Source organism: Vulpes lagopus, chromosome 6, assembly GCF_018345385.1.
Source record: "Vulpes lagopus strain Blue_001 chromosome 6, ASM1834538v1, whole genome shotgun sequence".
Classification (NCBI taxonomy): Eukaryota; Metazoa; Chordata; class Mammalia; order Carnivora; family Canidae; genus Vulpes; species Vulpes lagopus.
The window spans coordinates 4,530,043-4,548,304 of record NC_054829.1 but is presented as its reverse complement, the minus strand read 5'-3'; the positions used below and the strand labels follow the sequence as shown (position 1 = coordinate 4,548,304).

The 18,262-nt window shown below is 61.0% G+C and overlaps 1 protein-coding gene across 5 annotated transcripts in view; it reads right to left on the bottom strand.

Moving 5' to 3' along the window:
* Positions 1-17,570, bottom strand: part of BEGAIN (brain enriched guanylate kinase associated) — a 45,472-nt gene extending 27,902 nt beyond the window's left edge. For 2 of the 5 annotated variants that reach the window (XM_041758173.1, XM_041758175.1), the window contains exon 1: positions 17,490-17,570. The gene's annotated coding sequence lies outside the window, so the exon portion shown is untranslated. Of the gene's footprint in view, positions 1-443; positions 450-16,887; positions 16,919-17,489 lie in introns of those variants that run through there. The other 3 variants (XM_041758177.1, XM_041758174.1, XM_041758178.1) reach the window with 3 other exon arrangements.
* Between the last annotated feature and the right edge of the window lie 692 nt (positions 17,571-18,262).

Below are 18,262 nucleotides of genomic sequence, written 5' to 3'. Positions count from 1 at the left end.
GGGCGCCGCCGCCGCGTCCGCCGGGAGCGCGCTCCGCTCCGGTCCGGGCCCCACGCCGCCTCCCCCACCGCCCCGCCGGGCGAGGGCGCAGCCCGGGCGGCGGCGCCGAGCAGGAGGCCGGGCCGGGCCTGGGCCGGGCTGGGCCGCCACGTCCGCGGGCGCTCGGCAGGCCCTCCCGGGACCCCGCGGGCCTGCTTGCTCACCTGCGAGCCGGGCCGGGGCAGGGGAGGCGGCCGGGGCGCGGGGGCTGCGGACGGCGGAGGGGCCGGGATTCGCGGGAAGGACCCGGGGGGGCGCGGGCTGGCCCGGGGCGCACGGCGCACGGCGCACTCTGAAAGTTGGAGACCACGCGCCCAGACCCCTGCAAATAGCCTCCTCCCCCAAGGACAGAGGATTGGCTGCCCGCCCGGTGCCTCCCCAGCCCCTGCCTCCCCCAGGCCCACCTTCCCGGGGCCCCATGACCGCCGGCTCGCTAGATCCCGGCATACAGCAGGCGCTCAATAAACGCGGCACTGCCCGCCGCGCCCCGCCCGCGTGCCTCTTCCTGCCTCTTCCCTCTCTCTGGCCGCGAGTTCCAGGCAGGCGCCTGTCCCTTCACCGGGGCACCCCCGGCACCCAGCAGGCCTGGCCTCCGCGGGGCCAGCGCGGGGTGGGAGGAGCCGGGCCTCCTCGGGGTCAGCCCCACCCGGGTTCACACCCAACCCCAAAAGTCCAAGCGTTCCTTCAGCCACCAGCGCTTTCTCGCCCGTTCATTAGGTCTGGGCTAAGTTCTTGCTGGTGGCAGGGGGCGGCCAGTGAGGTGAGCCCTGCCCTCTGGGGGCTGGTGGTTGAGAAAGGAAACCCCTCCCCCTGTCCTGGGAGGCCCCCTCCGCGGAATGGCCAGGATGGATGCTTGCACACGCGCCCTACACATCCGTGCCCTCCCCCCTTCTTGCAGGGAAGCAGGCTCCCCCATTTGACAGAGGAGGAAAGCAAAGGCCAGAGCCGGCCTGGAAGCCAGCCCTCAGAGAGAGGCCCGTCTCCCCCCAAAGGCTAGGGGTACCCCTCAGATGTCTCCAGTTGTCTCAATCGCTCACAGTGAATGACCTGCCAGGGAGTTTGTCTGAAATTAATAAGAATGTATTAAAATTTAATTTTAAAAATCTAGCATTAATTATTTATGTTGAATGTTTCAGCTCTTCTAAAAGGTCTGTCTGGGAATTTCTGCCCCAAGAAGGAGTGTTAGGAGAAGCTGCTGAGTTGCCTTGGCGCCGGGGGCAGGGCAGGAAGGCTGGTGAGGAAAGAGGCGGGGGGTGGCTCGCCCTGGCACCTTGGAGCGCCTTCCTTCACTCCGCTATCCCAGACCCTGAAGCCTGGCTCTGACCGTTCTGCGATGTCTCAAAATCTCCCCAAGGCCCAGTGCCTGTGCCCTTGCCCTTAAAGGTCACCTCCACCAGGCAGCCCTCCGCGGAGACCCAGTGGAGTTGTTGGGTCTGGGTCTCCATTCCAGATGCCCACTCCCTGGGGCAGGGCCCTTCCCAGGGGCTAGCCTGGCACCTCCCTCGGGGTTGGGATCTTGTGCAAAGCTCTGGATGCACATGCGATGGGCAGTCACAGGTGTACGTGGCTGGGGAGCAGGGCGGGCAGTGAGACCAGCCCCGTGGGGAGGTGCTATGCCTTTGGCAATGGTCTGGGTATTGGGGCCAGAGTCCCGCGTTCAAGTCGCAACTCTGCAATTCGTAACCACAGGATTTGGGGATATTCCTGAGATGCCCCTATTACGGATGAGAAAAACAAGACCAAAGCATGAAACGGGCGTGTTCAAAGTCACCTAGAGGAAGCCAAGGCCCGCCTGCTGGGCTGGGTAGAGCAGAACGCGGGGACTGCCTGGGTCTCGGGCCAGAGGTGGTGGCTCCATTACAGAGGAGGGCAGGGATGGTTGGGGACTGTATGAGGGACCCGCGGAACGCCCAGCATCTGCAGGGTGAAATGATGGGACAGGAAATACCTGCAGGGCCCCTCCGGCCCCTCCAGGGCCCTGCAGGCAAGCGGGATCCCAGTGCTCTTCTCAGGACACTCCCCCCCCAAGCGTGGCCCCATGCCTCTTCCTGCCGCACACTGTGACCTTGTCCCCTCCCGGGGGTCCGGCCCAGCAGCCACCTTTATTTCCCTAAAACATCCCATGAGCCCTGCTTGTAGGCCACACGCACTTGCCTCAGCCCAACTGCTCTCTGTCTTTGCCCGTGCTGGTCCACAACACCGCCCCTCCTCGGGATGCCACCTTCCCAGTGGCCCCTGGGCACAGTGACTGGCACACAGTAGGCACTCCCAAGAGGCGACGAAGGGAGGCAAGTCTGCCTAACCTTCTGACCTCACCTCTGACCTGCCCCTTACTTGGCCCACATCAGCCACTCCGGCCACCTTGTTGGTCCCAAGCTCACCCAACTGGCTCCGGCCTGAGGGCCTTTGCACTCCCTCCCTCCACCTGAGAGGCTCCGGCCCAGATCTTGCAGGACCAGTGCTTTCCTTCTCTGATGACCCAACTGAAGCAGCCCTCTTTGGACTACTCCTCCTTGGTCATTTGCCTGCCCGCCTTGCCCCTGTCCTATAAATGAGACCCCTACAGCAGGCCCCTCGGTCTCTGCCACTGTGTCTCTAACCCCAGGGCCTGGCACGGAGGGCCTCCAGTGGCAGGTGGTGACACCCGAACCACTGAAGTTGCTCTTAATGCCCAGAGGCACCTGCTCTGCACCCTGAGCGCCCTCCTGCCCTCGGGGCTCCTATCCCTCACTCACCACCCCGTGCCTCTCCCTAAGGCCCACCCCCAAGTGGGTGGCACCTGACCCCAAGGGCACATCTGCACAGAGTCCTGCCGAGGGAGCCCCTGTGAGGACGTGAGTCTCCACTCCACACCTCCCTCCCACCAGCCAGGGCGTGACTCCTCCACTGGACCATCTGGCTGCCCATGCCCCCTCCAAATCCTTCTGTTTCAAAAATACAGAGAGAAGGAAAGTGAGTCCCGTCCAGGGATGGGCCTGCTCAGTGCTGAGAGCCAGGTCTGGGACCCAGGGAGCCTGGGTTCTGGTCCCAGCTCTGCCTCTGACGCACCGTGTGACCCTGGGCCAGTCCCTGCCCTCCCTTGGGGCTGGGGGCTGGCCTCCCAGGCGCTGACCCCAGTGCTCCACCTCGGTGTCTCTGTAAATCCAGTTGCGGCTCTGGCTTCCTCAGTTTCCCCCTTACCTTGCTACCCGACTTCTGCCCCCAGGGGAGGAAACAAGCTGAACAAGGTGGAGGGGGCACAGGGGATAGTATTCCTGGGTGCGGCTACCGCAGGGGTCACCCACCTCCCACTGATGAAGACTCGGGCCTCCTACACAGCTGTGCGACCTCTGGCAAGGCTCTCAACCTCTCTGAGCTCAATCCCTCAACTAGGGCACATGGAAAATTTTCAAAGGACATTGTGAGTGACAAGGTAGCCAAGTGTAAGGGACTGTCTCGGGAATAGGGCTCCTCTGGAGAGCCAGCCTTTGAATTTAATCATCCGGGCTGAACAGCCTTCTAAGATGCTTTACACGCCTTCTTGCATTCACTCAACAAACGCTGCCGGTGAGCCCTGTTCTAGGGGACTCGGCAGAGAACAAACCAGAGGAAGTTCTGTGGCCTCACGGTGCTGACCTTGTCCATGGGATGCAGATTACAGGGGATGTCAGCACAGCCCCCGCAGCCCCGTCTGCTGAGAAGGAGGGAAGGCTGGGGCTGTCCACTGGGGGGAGGTCAGGATGACACTGAGCAGAAACTGGGGAGCTGGCGGGAGCAGCAGCTCTGGGCATGGGGGGCCTGGGGAGTCTGGGAGCATCTGGTCCTAAGTGGGGAGCAGGGAGGTGTCTCACGGGCCAGGGGACAGGTGCCCTGATAGCTCCCGAGGAGGCTGGAAGTGTTCAGAGGGGAGACGTTGCGGTTGGACATCACCAAGGGGGCGGGCACACAGGTCCAGGGGCTGTGCCTCTGGAGTGGCAGGGTACACGCAGCACTACAAGTCCCAGCAGCGGAGGAGTAGGGCTGGGGGGCAGGGTGCTCTTCAAGTCAGGGTTCAGGGAGGGCTGGAGCCAGCCGAGGCCCCCAGAGAAGGGAGCGGAGGGAGGTAGGAGAGGGGGGTCACCCGCAAAGGGGGCAGGGCAGGCCCTCGCAGACCATGTGGCGGGTAAGAAGCTGGCTTCAGGTCCCTCAGCAAGTCGGGGACCTGAACTCAGGCCCCAGCTGGGCGTTGCTGTCCCCAGATGGGGCCGGGAGTGTCCTCTTCCCTGGGATTCCAGAGGATTCCAGAGGACCGGGCAGGCCGCAGGGTTCCGCGTCCCACTCCCCACCCCTGCCTCATGGCTCAGCGAGTAGCCTCAGGCAGGGCCTCGGGTTCCCAGCCGAGTGCGGCTGCAAGCTGGCCTCCAGAGCTAAATCTGGCTTTCCAGCATGTTGTATTTGGCCTGCAAGAGGTTTAAAAAATTTTTTTAAAAACATTTGAGCCAACATTTAAAAATTGGGAGAGTTTACATTTTAAATTCCATATTTTTGGCTTCTACTGAAAATTTGCAAGATCTGGCAACTCCGGCCCACATTCCCACGTGGCAACAGTTGGGGAGCTGGGAAGCAGCTGCCCCCCCCCCCAGAAGCACCTCGCAGGGGGGCTCCCACTGGGGAGAGGCTCCATCCACACCTACCTCACTGACAGCTTAGCTAGACAATGGGGAGTGTGAGGCCTGAGGGCGGGTGACTTGCGGAGGCCACTCAGTGGGACAGCCCCAGGGGCAGGAGCTGGGGACACCTGGGCCTGGCATCAGGGGGCTTGTCACAGCCCCGCCTGGGCTACTTCAGAGCCCCCGGCCTGCCTCTCCTTCCCTGACCCTGGCCCCGTACCTCCTGCGCTCCCCTGACCTCAGGAATTGGCTGGCTGAAGTCATTCGTGCCGTCATTCAGGCCCGTGGGTAGCAGGGCTGGAGGGCTCGGAGGCCTTCCCCAGGGGCTTCGTTTGCTAGACAACGAAGGGGAGGACCAGGGCCACCCACAGCCACGCAGCCAGATTGGACAGAGGGGGACAGAGGCCAGACTAAAACCCAGGGCCCTCCCCTGGTTGTAGCTCCCTCCCAGAGCTGTTCGTGGTGAAACTCCAGGCATTATCCTCAAAAAATGGCTTTTCAAAAAAGGATAGAGGCCAGGGATCGGCCCTGCTACCCTAAAGCTCCAGCCCCACCCTGGGAACAGCTCTGGGGACACAGGCCCGTCAGGGCTGGGAGGGCAGGGGACACACAGCAGAGGGACCGGCGTCACGACCTCCATCACCATCCTCATGCCAGGGACTGAACTCCTAATGTGCGCCAGGCGCCTTCACCCGCGGCCTCCAGTCCTCCCGCCCCCACACGCCGCGAGGACACGGAGGGCTGCGCTCCTCTGAGCCTGCTCCTGCCCCTGCTCCTGCTCCGGGAAACCGGCCTGATCCTGCTGTCTCTCTGACCTACCTATTTTGAGTCTTTGATGTGACGCTGGAGGGGACCCAGAGCAGGTGCTCGCTGCCATGTGATATGGCCCTGGGGGTGGGGTGGGGTGGGGAAGGCTGCTGCCCCCTCCCCCTCCCTGGGGAAGGACACTCCCTGCGCCTCTGGATGGAGCCCTGCTCCCTGGCACCCACTGCAGGCCCCCACCTGGTCCCCACAGCCCTGTGCTGCCTGGCAGTCCCCTCCTGCCTGGAGGAGGCATGTGTGAGGAGCCTTGAGACAGAACCTTCCAGAGGCCTGGGCGTTTTGGGGCTCCCGCAGGGCCCCACGTCCCCAGAGGGCGGGCTGTGCTGTGTGCAGGGCTCAGAGTGGCACAGAGGCGGGGGTCGCAGACTGCCAGGCCCTTGTGGGCAGGCAGGTGCCAGGATGCGTATGGGGCACCTGTTGGATGCTTTCCCTGTGACAAGGCAAAAGAAGAATCATGATCATTCCTGCCTTTTTTTTCATGGCCCGGGACACCGAAGTCCAGAGGGGGTGGGTGACCCGTCCAGGTCACCTGCAGGCAGTGGATCCTTGAGCTGAGTCTACCGCAAGCTGAGAGCTCCCAGGCAGAGCTGGGTGCAGCTGGCCCAGCAGCCGCAGGGGAAGGGCCAGGACTCCCTACCAGCCATGCTGCCTCCGGCCGTCCCGGGACAAAGAGGTTGCTGGGGGCGGCAGTGGGGTGGGTGTCGGCAAGAGACGCCAAGGAGCAGAGGGGCAGAGGGACAGGTTAACACTGCCTGGGTCCCCTGCATGGCCTGAGACTCAGTTTCCTCCCCCAAACAATGGGAGCATAACGATGGCACCAACCTCCCAGAGCGGGGCGGGGGGCAGGGGGTGGGGGCCAGCGCTCCGAGGTTTGGGATCAAGAATTAGAACAATCTCGGTCCTGTGCCTGGAGAAGTCCAGATGGGGCAGTGTCCTCAAGAGCCCATAAAACTCCACCCTGGCCCCCGGGGACACGGATGGTTTGGGGGAAAGCGGTCAACCCGAGGAAGCGTGCACGTGCATGGGGTGCTGCTCTGCAGAACTACGTCCCCGGGGCAGCTTTCTACCCATCTATGAGGCCAGGGTGTGTGTGGGTGCAGGGGTGCCGAGGAGGACACCTGCACTGAGATTTGAAGACCTGGGTCCTAGCCCAGACTCCCCATGGGACCTGGGGCAAGCGGCAGCCTCTCAGAGCCTCAGTTTCCAGTTCTACAAAATGGGGGAATTAGCGAAGGACACGGGGCCACCTATCTGCCCCACAGGACAGTGACACAGTACCTCACGTGGAGGTGTCTGAGGTTCGAATATTCAAAAGGGGTAACCTCACGAAATCCGGCGGTAAAACACGGAGGCCTCTGCCACAGAGGGGGTGATATTATTACTGTTGTCAGTATTGTTGGCTCCTGTGCACTGGGGTCAGCATTATTCTGCTCACCCCAAGCCAGAAATTTCACCTTAGAGATTCGTTCTTTTGGTCCTTAAGGTCTTGCCCGTTCCGGGTCTTATAAGAGGGGCGTGATGAGGGGCCTCGGAGGGGGGCAGCGGGGCTCCCGGAGAGGACCTGTGGGAGGAGGGAGGGGACCGCAGCGGACCTCTGCCCAGCGGCCTGCTGGAGGATGGGCTGAGGCGGAGACTCACCCGGCTTGGAGGCTTCCGGGGGGAGGCAGCCGGGCCCCCAAGCTTGCCGCTGCCCACGCGAGCCTCCCCGGTGTCCGCGGCCCGGCCCGGCCCCGCTCTGCAGGCAGCCGCGGCTGAGGACGGCGGCGGGCTCAGGGCCAGGCTCTTCTCCGGGGCCGCAGCTCCTGCGAGGGGCTCCTGGGCGGGCCCTGGGCCTCGCTCCCCCGGCGGGGGCTCCGGGCTGCGGCCTCTGGGCCCCCGGAAGGCCTCCAGGGTCCCAGGGTCCAGCACACGCACGGTGACCTCATCCAGGAATCTGGAGAAAGGCAGCCTGGCCTCCCGGCGGAGGCCCAGCCGGGCGAGGGGGCCGCTGGCAGCCCTGCTGCCGGGGTCGGGGGGCCCCGGGGGGGACGCAGGTGCCTCCTCCCGGCCCGGCCGAGCGGCCCAGCTGGGGCAGCGCGTCCGGCGGCCCTCGGGGTGCCAGCCGAGACCGGGACTCGGTGGGCGGCCGTGGGGGTCCTCTCTGCGCGCTTCGGTCCCCGGGGCTTCGGCCCTGGGCCGCGACACGGAGCCGTGGCCATCCTGCCCGGGGCTGCCGGGGTCCGGGCCCCGGTCCTGGGAGTCGGCCCCCGAGAGCATCCTCCGTGGTCAGTCCAAGGTCAAGCCTGTCCGAGCGCCTCCGGACCCCAACTTCTCTCCTCCCACGGGACTGGGGTCCCCACACCCTCTTGGTGGGGGGGGAGGGGTCAGGGCCACTCGTCCCTCACTGGCCAGAGCGATCAGCCAAATGCCCGCCTGCCCATCGATCCAGACAGCACGTGGCAGGGGGGCTCCCGCCCCCTGGATTGATTCTCCCCGACCCGGAGCTGGGCCTCAGGGCTTAGAGAGTGCCACAGCGAAGGTCATGTCCTGAGCTCTGCGCCGGCCCTGCCTGCGCGGCCTGAGCGCCTGCTGTGTACGGGGAGCGGCGGGGCTGGGCCTCACACGCTCCACTCACTCCCTTCACCTCCTCTGCCAGGTGCGGTGTCCGGTACGAGGGGCAGGCGGCACAGGGACGGCTGGGACCGCGGCCGCGAGGGGTGAGCACGGGGCCCGCAGAAGGGGACTTTAGAACACCACTGACCCCGCAACACAGGAGGGCCTGGTGGACGCTGCCGGTTGCCCACTGTTCTCCTATTCGTCCTCAGTAAAGGAATCCTTTTATTCCGGAAGGCGAGATACTCAGCTACAAGACTGCATTTCGCAGCCAAGGGGTAGCCAAGGAGATATAAACAGAAGTTACTGGGCGTGACTGCCGGCAGAGCTCCTTAAAAGGGATCAGACAGCTTTTGCGTGTGCTGCTTCTGCTCCCGATCCCTACCCTCCTGCTCCTTAACTGGAACATGGAAGTGATGGTTGGGGCCGTTGCAGTGACATTGCACCACGAGGCAAACTTGCGGCAGAACCCATATCCGAAGGACGGAAGAGCAGAAAGATAAAGGGAACCTGGGTTCTTGATGACCACGGAGTCATCACACCAGCCCTGGACCACCTGCCTTTGGTGCTTTAACTTGAGAGAAATAACCCCCGTCTCATTTGCGCTCTGGTTACATCCGTCTCTGTTTCTAGCAGCTGTGTGCAATCCCTCAACAATACACAGGGGAGGGGACCCCTGGGTGGCTCAGCGATTTAGCACCTGCCTTCAGCCCAGGATGTGATCCTGGAGTCCTGGGATCGAGTCCCATGTCGGGCTGCCTGCTTCTCTCTCTGCCTGTGTCTCTGCCTCTCTCTTTGTGTCTCTCATGAATAAATAAATAAAAATCTAAAAATAAAAAAATACACAGGGGATAAGGCAAGGAATAGTGGCTGATAATGCAAAGAGGAAAGAGCCCTTGGCACACGAGGACCCAGGCTGTAATTAAATTGGGGAGTAGAATGGAGGAGATTAACCCAGAGAAAAGGCCAGAGGTCAGGCCCGGGCACTTTCTCCCATGTGGAAGGAGATGTGCCTGCTTTGGGCATCTCAGGAAGACAGGAGGCAGGACGCATTCCTGGGGTGCACCTGCACGATTCAGAGGAAGTCTTGCTGGGGGGTGGCAGCCCCAGGCCTTTGGCTGGCCAGCTGGTGCCCACTACCACCATCTGGGCTTCTGGTGCTGCTCAGAGCATGGCCTTGACTCCCTTGGCAGTGCCTACTCACGGCTGTGAACCTGAGGCCCCTGCCCACTGGCGGTGCCTAGATGTCTCATATCAAGTGCTAGGGACCCCTTCTTTCCTGGACTCACTGGACACTCTCTGAATGCCCCATAGCACCTATAACTGAATGTCTGAAAAGCTCCATGAGCTCAGCTCCATGGGAGCTGCCTGGACCCCTCCTCATCCCCTCTCTCCCCCGCCAACCGGCAGGCTCTGGCAAGGCAGCTTCTCTCAGACCTGACCACATCCCTTCAACCCCAACATCACCTTACTGGTCCCAGGTGCCACTGTGTGTGCTCACCTGATCACCTGGAATCGCCCCTTCCTGGAGCCCCCCGATCCTATGCTGACCCAGCTTGGTCCATCCCACAAACACAGCAGTATGAACTTGAAAACTCACAGACCAGATAACCAGACAATGTCACATGTTCATATGCCCTGCAAGGCCCTGCCAGTCCGGTGTCTCCTCTAGAGACACTGAGGGGTCTTCCCTCCCTGAACGGCCCTCTGGAACTTCCATCAAGGTCCTGAATGTGCTAAGCTCTACTTGGTCTCAGGACCTTTGCATGTGCTGTTCCCTCCCCCAGAATCATTCTCCCTCCCTCTCTTTTCCCCTCTGTCTCATTACCTAATTCCCATTTAAATTCAAGGCCCCAGGCAACAGCCTGTCACCCTGCAGACCCCAGATCAGATCAGGTCCCCTTGCAATAGCCTCTTGTCCCTCCTGCTTTTCTCATAGCACAGCCCCCAACTGCCAGGGGTATGTGTGCCATCATTTGTTTATTCTCTGTGTCCCCTAGGAATGCAAGCTCTGCTCTGTCCTCACTCTCCACACAGGCCTAGGTCCACCACAGTAGGTTCTCATAAGTAGTCAGGAGTGGACCTCTTCTGGGGCTGAGAACTGGGGAGTTAGTAGGGATCTCAGGGTCTTAGAAAGCCAAGCATCACCCCAGCCCTGCAGTCCCCTTATGGCCACCCCTTAACAGCTGGATACCCCCTCAGCAGAAGCCATCCAGCCCCTGCCCCATCACCATCTCCATCACCATCACATCTCCATCACCATCTCCATCACCATCACGTCTCCATCACATCTCCATCACCACCATCGCCATCACCACAACCATCAACCATCACCACCATCTCTATCATGATCTCCATCTCCATCACGAACTCCAGCACCATCACCATCTCCATCACCATCACCATCTTCATCACCAACTCCATCACCATCTCCATTACCAACTTATCTTCATTATTATCACCAACTCGACCTCCATCACCATTCCCATCCCCATCTCCTCTCCTTCATCATCACCATCTCTGTTGCCATCACCATCATCATATCCCTCACCATCAACAATTGCATCACCAGCACCATCATCATCTCCATCACCATTCCCATCACCACCACTACGATCTCTATCATCATCTCCAACACCACCACTATCTCCATCATCATCTCTGTCACCACCACCATCGCCAACTCTTTCACTATCATCATCATCCCCCTCACATCTCCACCACCATAACCACCACCATAACCACCACCATCTCCATCACCGTCTCCATCACCAACTCATCTCCATCACCATCAGCAACCCCACCTCCACTACTATCTCCATCCCCATCTCCTCTCCTTCACCATCACCATTTCTATTGCCACCACCATCATCACCATCACCGTTACCAATTCCATCACCACCACAATCACCATCACATCCCCATCTACACCACCATCTCCATCACCAACTTATCCCCATCACTATCACCATCAGCAACTCCATCTCCAGCAACATCTCCATCACCATCGACATCTCCATCACCATCGACATCTCCATCACCATCACTAACTTGATCAGCATCTCCATCTCCATCCCCATCCCCATCACCACCACCATCACCATCCCCATCACATTTCCATCACCACCATCTCCATCATCATCTACATATCTATTACCATCTCCATCACCACCACCATCACCAATTCATCTCCATCACCATCAGAAACTCCATCTCCATCTCTTTCACCATCTCCATCATGATTTCCATTGCCAATTCATTTCCATCTCCATCAATATCTCCATCTCCAACTCTATCACCACCACCATCACCATCTCCATCACCACCACCATCTCCTATACCAACTCATCTCTATCACCATCACCATCAGCAACTCCATCTCCATCACCATGTCTATCACCATCACCAACTCCATCCCCATCTCTATCACCAACTCCAACAGTATCAACTCCATCACTATCTCTAGTCTCATCCCCATCTCTATCACTATCCTCATCTCCACCACCATGTCCATCACCACCAGCACCACCATCTCCATCATGATCTCCAGCCATCACCATCTCCATCATATCACCATCTCCATTGGGGTCTCCATCACCATCGTGATCACCATCACCATCACCCTCAACATCTCCATCATTATCACCATTTCCATCACCATCTCCATCACCAACTCCATCACCATCACTACCACCATCTCCATCACCGTCACTGTCCATCACCATCACCTTATCATGTCCCTCACAATCACCCTCCCTATCTCCATCACCATCTCTATCACCATTTCCATCACCATCAAAATCTCCATCACCATTTATATCACCATCTCCATCACCATCTGTATCACCATTTCCATCTCCATCCCCATCACTATCTCCATCTCCATCACCATCATCATCACCATCTCCTTCACCATCAACATCTCCATGTTGGTGTCTATCTCCATCACCATCTCCATCCCCATCCCCATCAACATCTCCAACACCATCAGCATCTCTATCACTATTAGCATCACCAGTGGGAGGCAGCAGGCCCAAGGTCCCTCTCCAACACTCCAACAGAACCTTGGGTCACATGCAGATGGATGCAGATGGATGCCCCATTCAAGGACAGTGGTAGGAAGCGGTGTGAGAACACATGTGCTAGGCACCTCTATCACAGAGCCTGGCATCTAGTAGGACCTCAGGACTCATGAGCACGGGGCTCTAATGTGTCCATTCCCTGTGTACATGTGGTCACAAGAGTGTTCTAGGGACTCTGGCCAGCTGGTCCTCTGAGCTTCTCCTAGAGTTGCCGGCTGCATCAGACAAGTTCCCGTTGTCATAACAACCCATTGGCTCTCTGCCGCCTGGGCCCGAGGCCCGAGAGGATGCTGCCGGCTGCCGAAGCTTGCATCCTGGGCCTGCTCACCTCTCAGCAGCCTGGGCTGCCTCTCCTGAAAGGGCTTCATAGCTCCTAGCATAGCAGCCCCAGCCTCCTGACTCATCTGTTTCAGTCCCACTTCCTGAGTCTCTACTGTGTGTCGAGCTCCATGCTCAGCGTGCACACACATCATGGCCCAAGTCCTCACTCAGGCCTGTGAGGTGGGATGGCTGTGAACTGTTTCATGCTAAAAGAAGCAGAGTCTTAGGGGGGCAAAGTGACTTGCCCAAGGTCCCGCGGCTCTGACACTGCAGACCCAGGAGGGGAACCCTATAGTTCAAGTACTCACTCTATTTCCTCTCCAGGACCCCCCAGGGACTTCCACCACTGCCTGGTCTCTCCTTGATCTCATGGGTGTGAAGCTGGCCTCTGTGAGGTTGGAGAGAGGAGGGACACAACTTCCCATTGCCTCTTGGGCCAGAGCAGGAAGACCTGGTTATAGGATGCTGGTGGGACCCTGCAGGATGGGCAGGGCATGCTGGGCACCCACTAAGGGTTCCAAACATCACCTCATTTATTTTCTTAGTAACCCTCACCAAAACTAGGATTTGCTAGCCCATTTCACAGGGAAGGACTTGGGCTCTGAGGGGTCACTGGGCAATAGCCATGGCTTGCCATAGGCCAAGTCCTGCAATAAAACACTGGCAGGAGTGCAGGCCCTCTCCCGGGGCCTCCCCTTCATGTCAGTGCAGAAGTTGCTATTACCGTCGCCTTTTCACGGAGGAGGGCGTGGAGGGTCTGAGAATTCTCATACTTGTACTTTGAACCACCCTGTCTCCTTGTTTCTGGATATTTCCCTGCTGGCCTGAGAATCCTAGAGGGCAGGGGCACCTGGGTGGCTCAGTCAGTTAAGTGTCCGACCCTTGGTATCGGCTCAGGTCCTGATCTCGTGAGTTATGAGACTGAGCCTCATGCGGGGTTCTGCGCTCAGTGGGAGTCGGCTTGGATATTCTCTTCTCCCCCTGGCTGCACTCTCTCAAATAAATAAATAAATAAATAAATTGCAGTCACAGGCCTTAGCTGCCCTGAGTCCCCAGTGTCCATGCACATGCTCTGTGCCATCAGCATCTGGACTCTGGATTCTGCTCCAGCCTTTCTTCCTCAGAAGGGATGTGCCCTTGAGCTATCCAAACCTTCCAGGAGGTCTCCCTGGGTCTTCACAAGAGCCTACATAGCTACTTCATCATACAAAACGTAACTGGAGAGGTTTAATGGCCCCCTTCTGTCTCTCTAGCCCTGCAGCCTCCCCACTACGCTCTCATGGAGCCGGAGCACCGGGGGTCATGTGAACAAGACACCAGCATCCAGAACACCAAGATGCTCCACCCATCCAACCAACCAGCCTTCAACCCATCTATCCCTATAGCCATTCATCGGTTAATGTGCCCATCTGTGCATCCTTCCATGCCTGTACGTGCTCTGCTGACCTGTACTCACCCACCTGCTAATTCTCTAATTCCTGTATCCATCCATCACCTATTCATCCATGTATCCATCCTCTTTACTTGTATCTCACAGCCGTCATCCACCTGCCCATCCATGGATGCATCCATCCATTGACGTGTGCATTTGTGCACTGATCCATCCTTCCCTGCCCGTATCCACGCGTTCATTAACATACACTCATGTACCTATCCATCCGTTCTTCATGCATCCTTCCGCTCACTCCCACATCCCTCATCTTACTAACATTTGAGTGCCCATCCATCTGTCCCAGCATCCAAGCATTGACTAATCCGTTCAGTATCCATCCATTTTCTCATGCCCATGTCCATCTATCCTGGCATGTATTCCTGTATCCATCCATCCCTTTATTCATCTATCCATCTGTTGACATCTGTCCATCCGTTTTAGATCCTTCCATCCATCCATTCATCCATCCATCCATCCATCCATCCATCCATCCATCCATCCATCCACCTGTTTTGCCACATGCATCAGAAATTCATCCTCCTATCACCTGTGTATCCATCCATTGATATCTCCTAGTTCTAGTCATCCAGGCCTGTATCCTTATCCGTTCACCCATCCATCCCTATCTATCCTTACATCCCCACTATCATCCCTATCTATCCTGCCACTTATATCCATCAGTTTCTGCTCCCACCCATCTATCCCTCTACTTTCTATTCATGCATCCACCCATCTGTCCTGCTGTACGCCTCCCATCACTGTCCCTCCACACACTGTCCCTTTTGGCCTGCTGCACACTGCTTCTCTACCTGTGCAGAGTCGGGTGCATGGGGAGGGTATGCTAGGTGAACACAGAATCCATTCACTTACTCACTCACTCATTCCACTAATATTGAATCAATGGAGACAGCCCTGGTCCGCTACTCCCACCAGCTACCATCTGGTGCCTCCTCTGGAGCAGAAGTGACTCTATTGACTGTGAAAGGTGTTGTGCTAGATGCTGAGGCCCAGAGAGGGGCAGGGCCTTGCTTGAAGGTCACATAGTCAATCAATCAGTGGCAGAGAAGGAACCGGAACTCAAGATTCCAGATTCCTATCCAGGCCTTTCCACCAGGCTGGAGAGGGTAGGAGAGGGAACCAGGGAGGGGCGCTAGGGACAATTCTAAGCCCAACACAGTGAGCCTCAGGGTCACTCAGCCCTGAATCTGTCCCTGGGAATCTTTTATCTGCTTTGAGGGGAGGAGCCACCTCTCCCCGCCCCATGGCCATGCCCTTGACCTCCAAACTCCAACAGGACTGAGCCTCTTCTGATCCTGGTTCTGACCCTCTTCTGACCCCCTAGGTCCTGGACCCATGCTGCTCCTCTGACCCTCCACTACCCTCACCTGTTCAGCTGTGACTCAGCCCTCCCACTTTAGCTCTTGGGTTTTGAGAAACTATGTGTGGACTGTCTCCGAAACAAGATATGGATCCCTGGGCTACTCCCATTTCACACATTCATTCATTCATTCTTCAACATCAAGTGCCTGCAGGGCCAGGGGCATACCCTCAGAGTGCTGTTGTGGGGATGATGCATGAAGAGGCTAATACTGGGCTTGGCACATAGTAGGTGTTCAATGAATGGCGGCCATCGTGTGCCAGACTCTGTGCCCGAGTCCCTGCAAGTGAATGGGAGATCATCTAACAGACTGCTGGTGACTCCCGTCCCACCTCAGCCCATGGCGAGTCCACCCCCTAAGACAGGCTCCTGGCAGCCTTCACCCTCCTCACTCAGCATCCCAGGTGTGGACCGCTCCAGGTTCTGAGGACGAGCAGAGCCCAGAGCTCGGGGCGCTGTAAATAGGAGACAGTAGCTCGGAGGGCCCTCCGCGGAGGCACAGCCACCCCTCGCCCAGCAGCAATGTGCTGAGCAGCCGGGAAGAAGCTGCATCTGCCACTGTGCTTGCTCTTCTGTGCCGCCCTGATTATAGTGAGAGTCGGGAAAATTAAGGGTTTTCGGGGACGCTGCCAGGGCCCTTGCTGCTGCCTCCCCGCCCTGCGCGTCACAGATGCCAGGCAGAGCCGCCTCCATCGGCCACTGGCCCCAGCCAGCAGTGCCGCGCTGGGCCCGGCTGGAGGGCGCAGCCCAGTTCGCAGGGGCCTCCGCGGGGATGGGGATGGGGATGGGGATGGGGATGGGGATGGGGATGGGGAGGGTCTTTGCTGTGGTTGGTGGGTGGTGCGGCTGGGGCGCGGCCGTGACCCTGGCGGTGGCCCAGGGCGACCCTGCCCCCCCGTGCGGGACCCACGTGGGGTGCTCCTCCGTCGGCCCCGCCACTCACTCCCGGGTGCCTCCTCTGTCCCCTGCCGCGGGCCCGCGGGCTCGGGGGCTCCAGGGGGTCGCCCACGCTGTGCTGCCCCAGAGGCACCACGCGGGGGATGGGGTGGGGCACAGCCGGGGAAGGAAACACCTCGAAACCAGGCAGGAAGCGGAAGCGCCAGGGCAGAAATTCCCCCCCGACGCGTCAGCGCGGCGGCCCTGGGCCTCAGTTTCCTCGCCCGCAGCCCGAGGCAGCGTCGGCACCTGCCCGGCAGGTCGGGACCGCGGCGGCGTGTGGGCGCCGCCAGCGCGCGGTGCACCTGCCGCGGCCTCCCCGAGCGGGCCGGGCCTGCCCTGCGCAGGGGGGGACGAGGCCTGCCCGCGCCCGGCCGCGGCCCCGGGTCCTCGCCCCGGCCCCCGGCCCCCGCCCGCCGCAGGGACGCGCGCTCGGGCCGGCGGGGGGCGGGCAGGGGCGCGCGCGGAGGCCGAGGCCTCGCCCCGCCCCGCCCGGGATGCCCGGCGCCCCGGGCCCCCACGCGCGTCCGCGCCTCCCGCCCCGGCCCCGGGCCCTGCAGGGCAGCCGCCCCCGCCGCGGCCGGAGCGGGGGAGCGAGCCGAGCCCGCCCCGGCGTGGGAGGCGCCCGCCCCGCCCTCCGCGCGCGCAGGTACTCACCGCCCGGCGCAGCCGGCCCGGCCGCCGCCCGCCCGTCCACATGGCCCCGGGGCAGCCGCGCCGCCGCCGCCGCCGCCGCCCTCCCCGCCGCGGCCGAGCGCGCCCGGAGCCGGCGCGGCCGGGGCTCCCCCGCCCCCCGGCTTCCCGCAGGGAGCGCCCGCCCCCCGCCCCCAGCCCGGCTCCCCGCCAGCCCGGGCCCGCGCAGCCGCGGCTCACTCCGCCGCCCCCCTCCGCGCCGGGCCGGGGCGCACTCGGGGGGCGCGGGGCGCGGGGCGCGGGCGGTGAATGGGCGCGGGCGGCATGAATGGCGGAGCGCATGAATGGAGGAGCGGCCTGCGCGCGCGGGAGCACGGGGGGGGGCGGGGACCCCGGCTGGGCCCCTGGCGCCCGCCCGCCCGCCCGGCCGCCCCCGACGTCCGCGGGGCGCCTGCTGCAAACCAGCCCCGCTCCCGGCCTGGGCACGCCCGCGGCCAGCGGCCCCCGGGTCCCGCGCCCCTGGGGGTCGCGCTTTACAGATGCAGGGGGCGGGGGCGGGGGCGGGAGGGGACGACGGGCGCACGCAGCCCCACCCCCGCCCGCACCCCCGCCCCGCCCCGCCCCACCTCGGGGGCTCCCTCGGGCCACCGCGGGGGCCCCTCCCGCCATCCTTCTCAGCCGCCTCCAGGCGCCGGCCCGGGCGGCCGAGTGATGGAGGAGGAGCCCCTCACCCCCCAGCTCTCCGGGAAGCTCCAGGCGGGGCCCCTCCCTGCCCGGCCCCCAGCAGAGCCGCAGGCTGGCCCGGCCCTGGCGCTGAGAAACCCGGGTGCGGGGTGAGCCAGCGCCTCTCCGCCCTGAGGCTGTGGGCAGGGTGATTCTGATGGACGCCCCCAAACAGGCTGGAAGCTCCTCAAGAACCGGCCTGAGACCTGAGCACATCTGCCAGCCCAGCCAGCGCAGCAGCAGCAGCAGCAGGAGCAGCAGCAGCAGCAGGAGCATGTGAACCCAGGAAAACGCCCGGGGTGGGGGGGCCCAGAAGGGAAGCGGTGTGTTGGGGAGAGAGGTGGCAGAGCCCACACCCTTTACTCCTGTCCTCCCTCAGGACCTACGGGCTCCTAGTTTACACGTGTTTGTATCATCCCCCAGCACGTGGCAGATAAAAGCTGCCAAGGAATCCTTCATACATTTTTTTCATTGTGGTGAAATACACATAGTAGTTGCCGTTGTAACTGCTTTTCAGGGTCCAGTTCAGTGGCATCAAGCACAGACGCTGTTGGGCAACCATCCCCGCCCTCCGCCTTGTGTATTTTGCATGTTGCGTACTTTGCAGTTTCTACCCCACTCAGGGGATTAGGGGAGTCGGTCGCTCTGTTCAGGCACAGGGCAGTGCTGAGGAAAG